Raw genomic sequence first — 7,905 nt, forward strand, 5'->3', positions numbered from 1 at the left:
CAAATGACTCTTGACAACAGTACGAAAACCACTCAGTGGGAAAATGACAGCATTTTCAACATATGATGCTGAGAAAATGGAATATCCCTGTACAAAAGAAAGAAGTTGGACCCTTACACTGTATCATATGTGAAAATTAACTCAAAATAGATGGAATACTTAAATGCAAGAGCTAAGAAAATAAAGCTCTTAGAAGAAAACATAGGGTAAAATCTTCATGCCATTGGGCTTGGCAATAATTTCTTAGTGACAATGCAAAAATCATAGGCAATAAAGGAAAAAATAAATAAACTGAACTTCATCAAAATTAAAGCATCAAAGGACACTATCAACAGAGTGAAAGGGCAACTGATGGAATGAGAGAAAATATTTGCAAATCATACATCTGATAGGGCTTAATACCTATAATATATGAACAATTCCAATAAATCAACACAAATGAAACAAACAACAGTACTCAAAAATAAGCAAAAGAGTTGAATAGACAATTCATATATAATAGAAGTTATTATATAGTTACTATAATAGAAGTTATTATATAGTTACTATAATAGAAGTTATACAGGTGGCCAAAATGCATTTGAAAAGATGTTCAACATCACTAATCATTGTACACTGTGATACAATATCACTTTGTACCCATTTGGATGACTCTTATCAATAAAATAGAAAATAACAAGTGTTGGCAAGGATGGAGACAGGACAGTGGAAACCTTGAGCATCACTGGTAGAAATATAGGATGGTGCAGCCTGCATGGAAAACAGTATGGTAGTTCCTTAAAAGGTTAAAAATAGAGTTACTATGACCTTGCAATTTCTCTTTTGGGCATATATCCAAAAGAATTGAAAACAGAGACTCAAAGAAATATTTGTACACCCATGTTCATAGCAGCATTATTCTTAAGGGCCAAAAGATGCAAACAACCCAGATGTCCATCAGCAAATGAAGAGATAAACAAAATGCAGTCAATACATTTAATGGAATATCATTCAGCCTCAATAAGGAATTCAGTGCTGACACATACTACTTACAGAGATGAACCTTGACATTATGCTGAATGAAAGATAATTTTTGAATGGCCGAGAAACAAATACATAAGAAAATAAATCGAGAGTTTACTAGATTAAAAGCTCACATTGAAACCCTCACCTCTCATAAGCAATAGTCCTTGATCATTGATGCCCAGTCTCACTGCCTTTTTTCTTTAGAGCCTATAGCTAGGGCTGTCATAATAAGGACCACAAACTGGGTGACTTAAGCAACAGAAACAACATTCTTGGCCGCCATTCATGGATGCCCTTTGTTGAGAGCTGATCTACCCTATGTGAATGGAACCATACAGCTTTTGTCCTTGTCCCAAATGCTGTGTGGTTCCATTCATATAGGGTGCCTAGAGTCATCAAAATCATAGACACAGAAGGTAAAATAGTGGCTGCCAGGGATTGGAGGAGGAGGGCTTAGGAGTTACTGTTTAATGGGTACAAAGTTTCAATCTGAGAAGATGAAAAGAGTTATGGAGATAGATGGTGGTTATGATTGCTTAACACAGTGAGTGTCCTTAATATTACTGAACTTTATACTGAAAAATGGTAAGTTATATATTATGTATATTTAACCACAATAAAACGTATAGAAAAAAAGACATAATATACATACAAATTACAAAATAAAGAGCAGATTTGTAAAAGAAATACTAAGAACTGAATTTGCAATTCCAAAGACTATGTAAGGGGGATACAAAAGGATTTTGTAAATATTTATTTAGACAAATCTTTGTTGCATTTTCCTAACGATCGGGGAAGGGGTGTGGGGCTGCTTGCCCCTTGCTCCAAGTGTAGTTTCGGGTCCAGGAGCATTGGCAGGGGAATGTGGAGAGCTGGGAGGGGTGCCCCTCAGTTGGGGCACTTTGGACCAGGGTCAGACTCAAGCCAAAAATACATAAAGGGCAAGAGCCTCTGGCCTCCTCTCTGCTTCTCACTCACTTGCCTCCCACTTGAGAACTGTTAACTCTGGCATTAAGGAGCTGCAGTTCAAGGAGGGAGGAGGAGTTGTAGGGAGCAGGAATGTTCTGACTTGAGTAGGACGCTCTTAAGAAGGCTCTGGCTCCTGAGCCTGGACAGCATAAGGCTGATTCTTCTCCGTGGATGTCCTGGTGGAGTGTGCAGGTGGGGGTACTTGGGATTCGTTGGTTTGGGATTGGCCTGCCCCGCTAGCAGTTGGGCAAAGATTGTGGGAGTGTTTCTTTGGCATGTGTTTATGTGAACTAGATGTGGGCCACATACATGAAAAAGACAGTGTTGAAATCTTCCATCCTGTTCCATATGCTCCCTAGGGGGACTGGGTCCTCAGCTGGCAGAATCTGGAAGTGAACCGCTGGAAATGTGGAGGCTGTGGAAGAACTGAAGTGGCCCACGAATTACCGATGCAGTGCTTAGTGAAGAGTGCACAGGGGAGGTTCCCAGGCTGCGGGACTCCTTCGTACTCCACCAGGGCATCCACAGGGAAGAGTCAGCCTCATGCTTGATCCAGGCCCATGAGCCAGGGCCTTCGTAAGAGCATCCTACTAAAGCCAGAACTTCCCTGCTCCCTACAACTCCTCCTTCCTCAAACGGTTGCTCCCAGGGGTCAGACTTAGCAGTTCTTGAGTGGGGAGGAAGAGAGTGAGAAACATGAGAAGCTGGACACATCCCCTTTTCCCAAGGTAGGCAGGCCCTGCAGTAGCCCCCATTGAGGGTGGCACCTGTAGGGAGGAGAAGTCTCACCTTTGCATGAAGATTGAAGTGTTGCATAATCTATGGCCCTGGGTATTACAATATCCAAATTGAGACTGTGTTTTTAGACTAAAAGTGATAGCAGGGATTTCTATGGCTTAATTGTAACCAGAAGACAAGGGAAGGATTATACCCATTGAACAAGTTGCTTAAGTCATTTGATCAAGAAAATTGCTTTTAGGATTACATGCCCTGAGTCCAGTTTACTCCACCTACAGTTCACAGTAAATGGAGGGTCAAGTCCCTACTTACAGATCCGTAGCTCCTGTCTCCCATAGGCTGTAGGCTGTGCCCTCACTGAAGATTCTGGAAACCAGAGTCCTGCTTGGAATCTCAGAGCCAGCTAATCCCACCAGTTTCACAGCCTTGTCTTCCGACCACACTTATGTATGAGTTCCTGTGCGAAGCTCAGCTCTCTCATCTTCCTGCCCTCATGGGGCTGTGTTTGCCCTGCCCCCGTCCCCTTCCCATTGCCTCTCCTTCTCCATGCTGCAGGGCCCAGGTAAACCAACATCTCTGTTCTCAAGCTCTCCATCAGCTAACTGTCCACCAACTGTCGTGGTGACTAGGTTGTCCTGCAGGCACCTGCTTCCTTGGAAGCTTCTCCCAGAGAGGCTGTTCCCTCTCCATGCTCCCCAGGGTTTGGGTCAGAATTTTCCTGTGCTGTGCTCCCTGGCTGCTTAGCTGAACTCCGTGCAGTTCCTAGAGGAGCCCACCCTCCTTCCCCTTCAGCTCTCTGAGTGTTATTTCCTCGGAAGCCCGGACTCCTAGCCTGGGAAAATCCTCAACCCCAGTATACTCCCCACTTATCTCTCTGAATGTGATTATTGACTTGGAGTGCATCTGCCTTAGACGTGAGCCCCTCGAGGGTGGGGACCTTGGTATCTTACTTGTGTTTATGCCTACAGTGACTGGAGCAAGTGGGTGAATGGAGGTGGTGACTGGTATTTCAGAAAATCCCTCTTAGGGCCAGCATGGGGGTGGACAAGAAGGAGGCAGTTGATGCAGTAGTTTAGGCAGAGATAGGCACTGAGCTGACAGGGTGGAGAGGAGTGTCCTGGCTGTTCTTACTGAACTGGAAGCATGCAGACCTGTGTGGCTTCTCCTCCATTCTTCCCACCTGGGGTCCTGCCCACCCCTTAATGCTCCTTCTTCTCACTCAGCTCCCAGTGCCTACAGAGTGCTCACCGAGTGCCTGCAGCCCTGAGTAAGAAGCAGCCTTGAGTTTGTTCCGCTCTCAAAGGGACTGACATTGTTCCTAGGCTAGGTCAGGTGGGAGGCCTTTGGCTGAGGAAATGCAGCATTGTGGCAAGCTCTAGAAAACAGAGCGTCACGTGCTGAGGATACCAAATGGTCTTCAGCCTGGAACCCTCGAGCTGCACCACGGAATCAGAGTATTACATAGAGAAAATAAGCCCATTTTGTGTGGCTGCCTGGGTGTTTCTCTGTCTTCTTCCAGCATTCCCCACCCCAAGGAAAATCCTGGGCATGTTCCATGTGCCTCTGGCTGGCCTCCACCCTGGGCACTGCAAGTTCTTCCTGAAAAACCACTCTCAGCCAGTCTTCCTGCTGACAACTTTGCCTCCCAGAACAGTGAGGGGTAAGGAGGCTGATGATTACCAGTTTGTGCCAGAATTATTGGGTAGGTCACATCCCAAATATGGTCTACATTGTTGTATTAACTGTGTGAGCTGGCTTAACTAATCCCATTTTTAGGTGAGGAAATGAGGCTTATTGGCTGATTTTCACTGCTTGTTTGGGTTTTGAATTCCGGCTTGTCTGACTCTGAAAGCTGTGCTGCACCACCATCCCTTCCCTCCAGGGCAGAGGGCATGGAAGGGGTATCCCTCCTGGTGGTGGGTGGACAGCAGCTCTGTTTTGTCCCTCTCCTGGGAGCTCTGAGTGATACAGGAGCTACAAAGTGTCTCACGAGACCACCAAACAGGCTTTGTGTGAGCAACATGGCTGTTGATTTCACCTGGGTGCAGGTGGGTTGAGTCCAAAAAGAGAATCAGCAAAGGGTGGTGGATTATCATTGGTTCATATAGGTTTTGGGATAGGCGGTGGAGTTAAGAGTGATGTTTTGGGGGCAGGGGGTGAAGCTCACCAAGTACATTCTCAAGGGTGGGGATAATTACAAAGAAACTTCTTAAGGGTGGGAGAGATGGTAAAGAACCTTCTTAAGGGTGGGAGAAATTACAAAGTACATCGATCAGTTAGGGTGGGGCAGAAACAAATCGCAAAGGTGGAATGTCATCAGTTAAACTATTTTCCCTTCTGTGGATCTTCAGTTGCTTCAGGCCATCTGGATGTATATGTGCAGGTCACTGGGGATATGATGGCTTAGCTTGAGCTCAGAGGCCTGACAGAAAGAAATTATTTAGGCAGATTGAAAGGGCACTAGAATCCTCACGGAATTCCCTTTTAACAAAAAGCAGTCCCCCCCCGCCTTTTTTTTTTTTTTTAACAAAAATCATCTCTTCTCTAACAAAGAGCAGTCTGAAAAATTGAGCTGCAGACATAGATAAGCAAGCTGGAAACTTGTACGGATGGATGCTGGCAGCTGTGCCAACTGAAAAGGGCCACCAGGAAGTCAGGTATGTCCAACATGGAGGCTCCATCTTCCCTTTTCTTTGTCACCACATGTACATTAAAGAATCAGGCAGCAAGGCCAGGGAGAGAACCCATCTGCACAAGAAAAGATTAGGGTGGGGCGTCAGCTTCTTCTGCGCTATGCAAATGACACACCTCATCCGACCAGTCTTTTGTGCCTTATGTAAATCAGACACTGTCTCCTCAAGCTCATCTACAAAATCTGCATTTCACCATGGAAGCGGCAACCCATTTTCTCCATGACCCCTCTTCACAGAGGGCTTTTCTTTTTCTTTCGCCTATTTAACTCCCACTCGACCTCACTCTGGTGGGTCCGTGTCCTAGATTTCCATGGCCATGAGACAACGAATGTTGGGTATTTACCCCAGACAACAACACCGCTTCATGAGCGGGCACAAAGATGTCTGGACTGGGGATAGGGATTCCCACTGCATCTGGGCCCCAGTTCCAGAGGCTGTGTCACCCCCTTCCCTGCCACCTAGTCCTCACTCATCCCTCCTTTCCTGCTCCCCTGTAGCCCTCGTTTCCTAAGGCCTAGTGATGCTATTTTTTTTTCCCATATGCCCATGCTCAGCTCAGTTCATATACAAATGCAATTCCATTGATTAATTTCAGTCACTCACTGAGCATATTCTGTGCCAGGCCCTGTATCAGGCTGTCCCACTGCACAACTCCAGAGAGCACCATTCCCCAAGAATACAGTGCCAGTGGTGCCCCTGGCATTGTGGAAGCAGTGCCTCTGCTTTCTGCACTGGGTACAGGTGGAGAAGAAGCTCACGGGGCCCTTGCAGACCAGGAGAGGCGCTCTCTATCCTCACGGTACCCCCCACCAACCATCAGGGCCAAGGTCTCGGGGTGCTTCCCTGTCAGATGGCACAGTGCTGGTGGGGAGTGGAAGGAGACCCTATGTGGACAGGCTAAATGCTCAATTCCAAAAGGAAAGGATTGTTATGTAGTTGAGTAGGTCTGAGGAGGATGGTGACAGTAACACAAGGGTGGAGGAAAGAAAGGAAGGCAAATGAAAGAGAATGGTACACTCTAGCCACTGAAACCTCATCCCTGCCAGCCCCAGCCAACACTTACCTGTGCAGCCCTCTGCAGCCTGGCCTGGACAAAATCTCCTGCGGCCCTAGCTCTCTGACCCTGGCTCCTAGGCAGCAGCTCCCCAGGCGTGGATCAGCTCCTGATGGCCTCTGACAGCTGCTCTGACAGCACCAGGAGGGCTGTGAAAGTTATGTATATGCCCTGGCTCCACTCCCAGGTGAGGCAGTTGGAAAGGCCCAGAAGTCTCACTCCAGTCTACGGGGCCCAGGCCTCTGAGGGACGGCACCTGGCTTTGCTACCAGATTTGGTTCTGGAACAGAGAGAACTTGCTCTGGGCTCAGAGAGTTCCAGGCCCCCAGGGTCAGATGTGGAAGGAAGACCCCAGCTCAGGGCTGGGAGCTGTTGTCAATGCTGGCAGCCTAGCTGCTAGGTACCTGGGCAAACAGGTTTCTCAAGGCAGGAGGAGAGTACAGACTTGCAGTTGTAAGATGAGTAAGTCCTGGGGCTGTAATGTACAGCATGGTGACTGTGGTTAATAATGCTGTATTGTTTATATAAAAATTGCTAAGAGAGTGGATCATAAGTGTTCTCACCACACATACACAATGGTAACTATGTGAAGTGATAGATGTATTCATTAACTTGATTGTGGTAATCGTCTCACAGTGTATACATGTATCAAGTCATCACACCATATATCTTAAACAGATACACTTTTTATTTGTTCGTTATGCCTCAATAAAGCTGAAAAATAAAAATGAAACAATGCATTTACACACAAAGACAAGAGGAAAGAGTGACTGATCCTAGAGACATGGCCATCGTTTGGACCTTAGAAAGTAGGTCTTGATGTTGAGTTACAGTTCATGCATGTGTGTGTGCAGTAGGTGCACACCCACGCATGCACAAGCCACCCTCATACACACACACACACACACACACTATCGGTAGCTTGTCTGGGAAAGCACTATGGGGTAGTCATGAGTACACATTGATGACCCCGGATAAGACTGTATGTCATTGTGAGTCCCTGTTTCCTCATCTGTGAAGTGACATCTGCAGTAGTTTCTAACGATCTTGGAACTCTCAAGTGTGATAGACTAAATTATCCATGAGGGCTCAAGTCCCAGGCTTTAAAAGTCAGGCGTGTGAATCTGAGCCTGGCCCGGGCAGGGCAGTCACAGGTGTGTGAGGCTGGCCAACTCATTTTCCCTCCCCAGCCTCAGCTTTTCTGTATGTGAGATGGGGACAGCAAGACTTCCCTCACAGTCATCTTGAGGTATGAAGTGAGTGTGTAAAGCACAGAACCCTTGGCCTGGTACAGAAATATTCAGTCAATAGGAGCTGGTGCTGGCCTTGTTATCATTCACAGGTGAACGGCTTCTCCTGGCTCCACACTGGTGTTCACCCTGGATCACCAGGTCCGGCTACTTGGTGCTGACATATCCCAGAGCCCCAAGAAGCCTCAAGTGGCGG

Source organism: Piliocolobus tephrosceles, chromosome 1 (genome assembly GCF_002776525.5).
Source record: "Piliocolobus tephrosceles isolate RC106 chromosome 1, ASM277652v3, whole genome shotgun sequence".
In the NCBI taxonomy this organism is placed as follows: Eukaryota; Metazoa; Chordata; class Mammalia; order Primates; family Cercopithecidae; genus Piliocolobus; species Piliocolobus tephrosceles.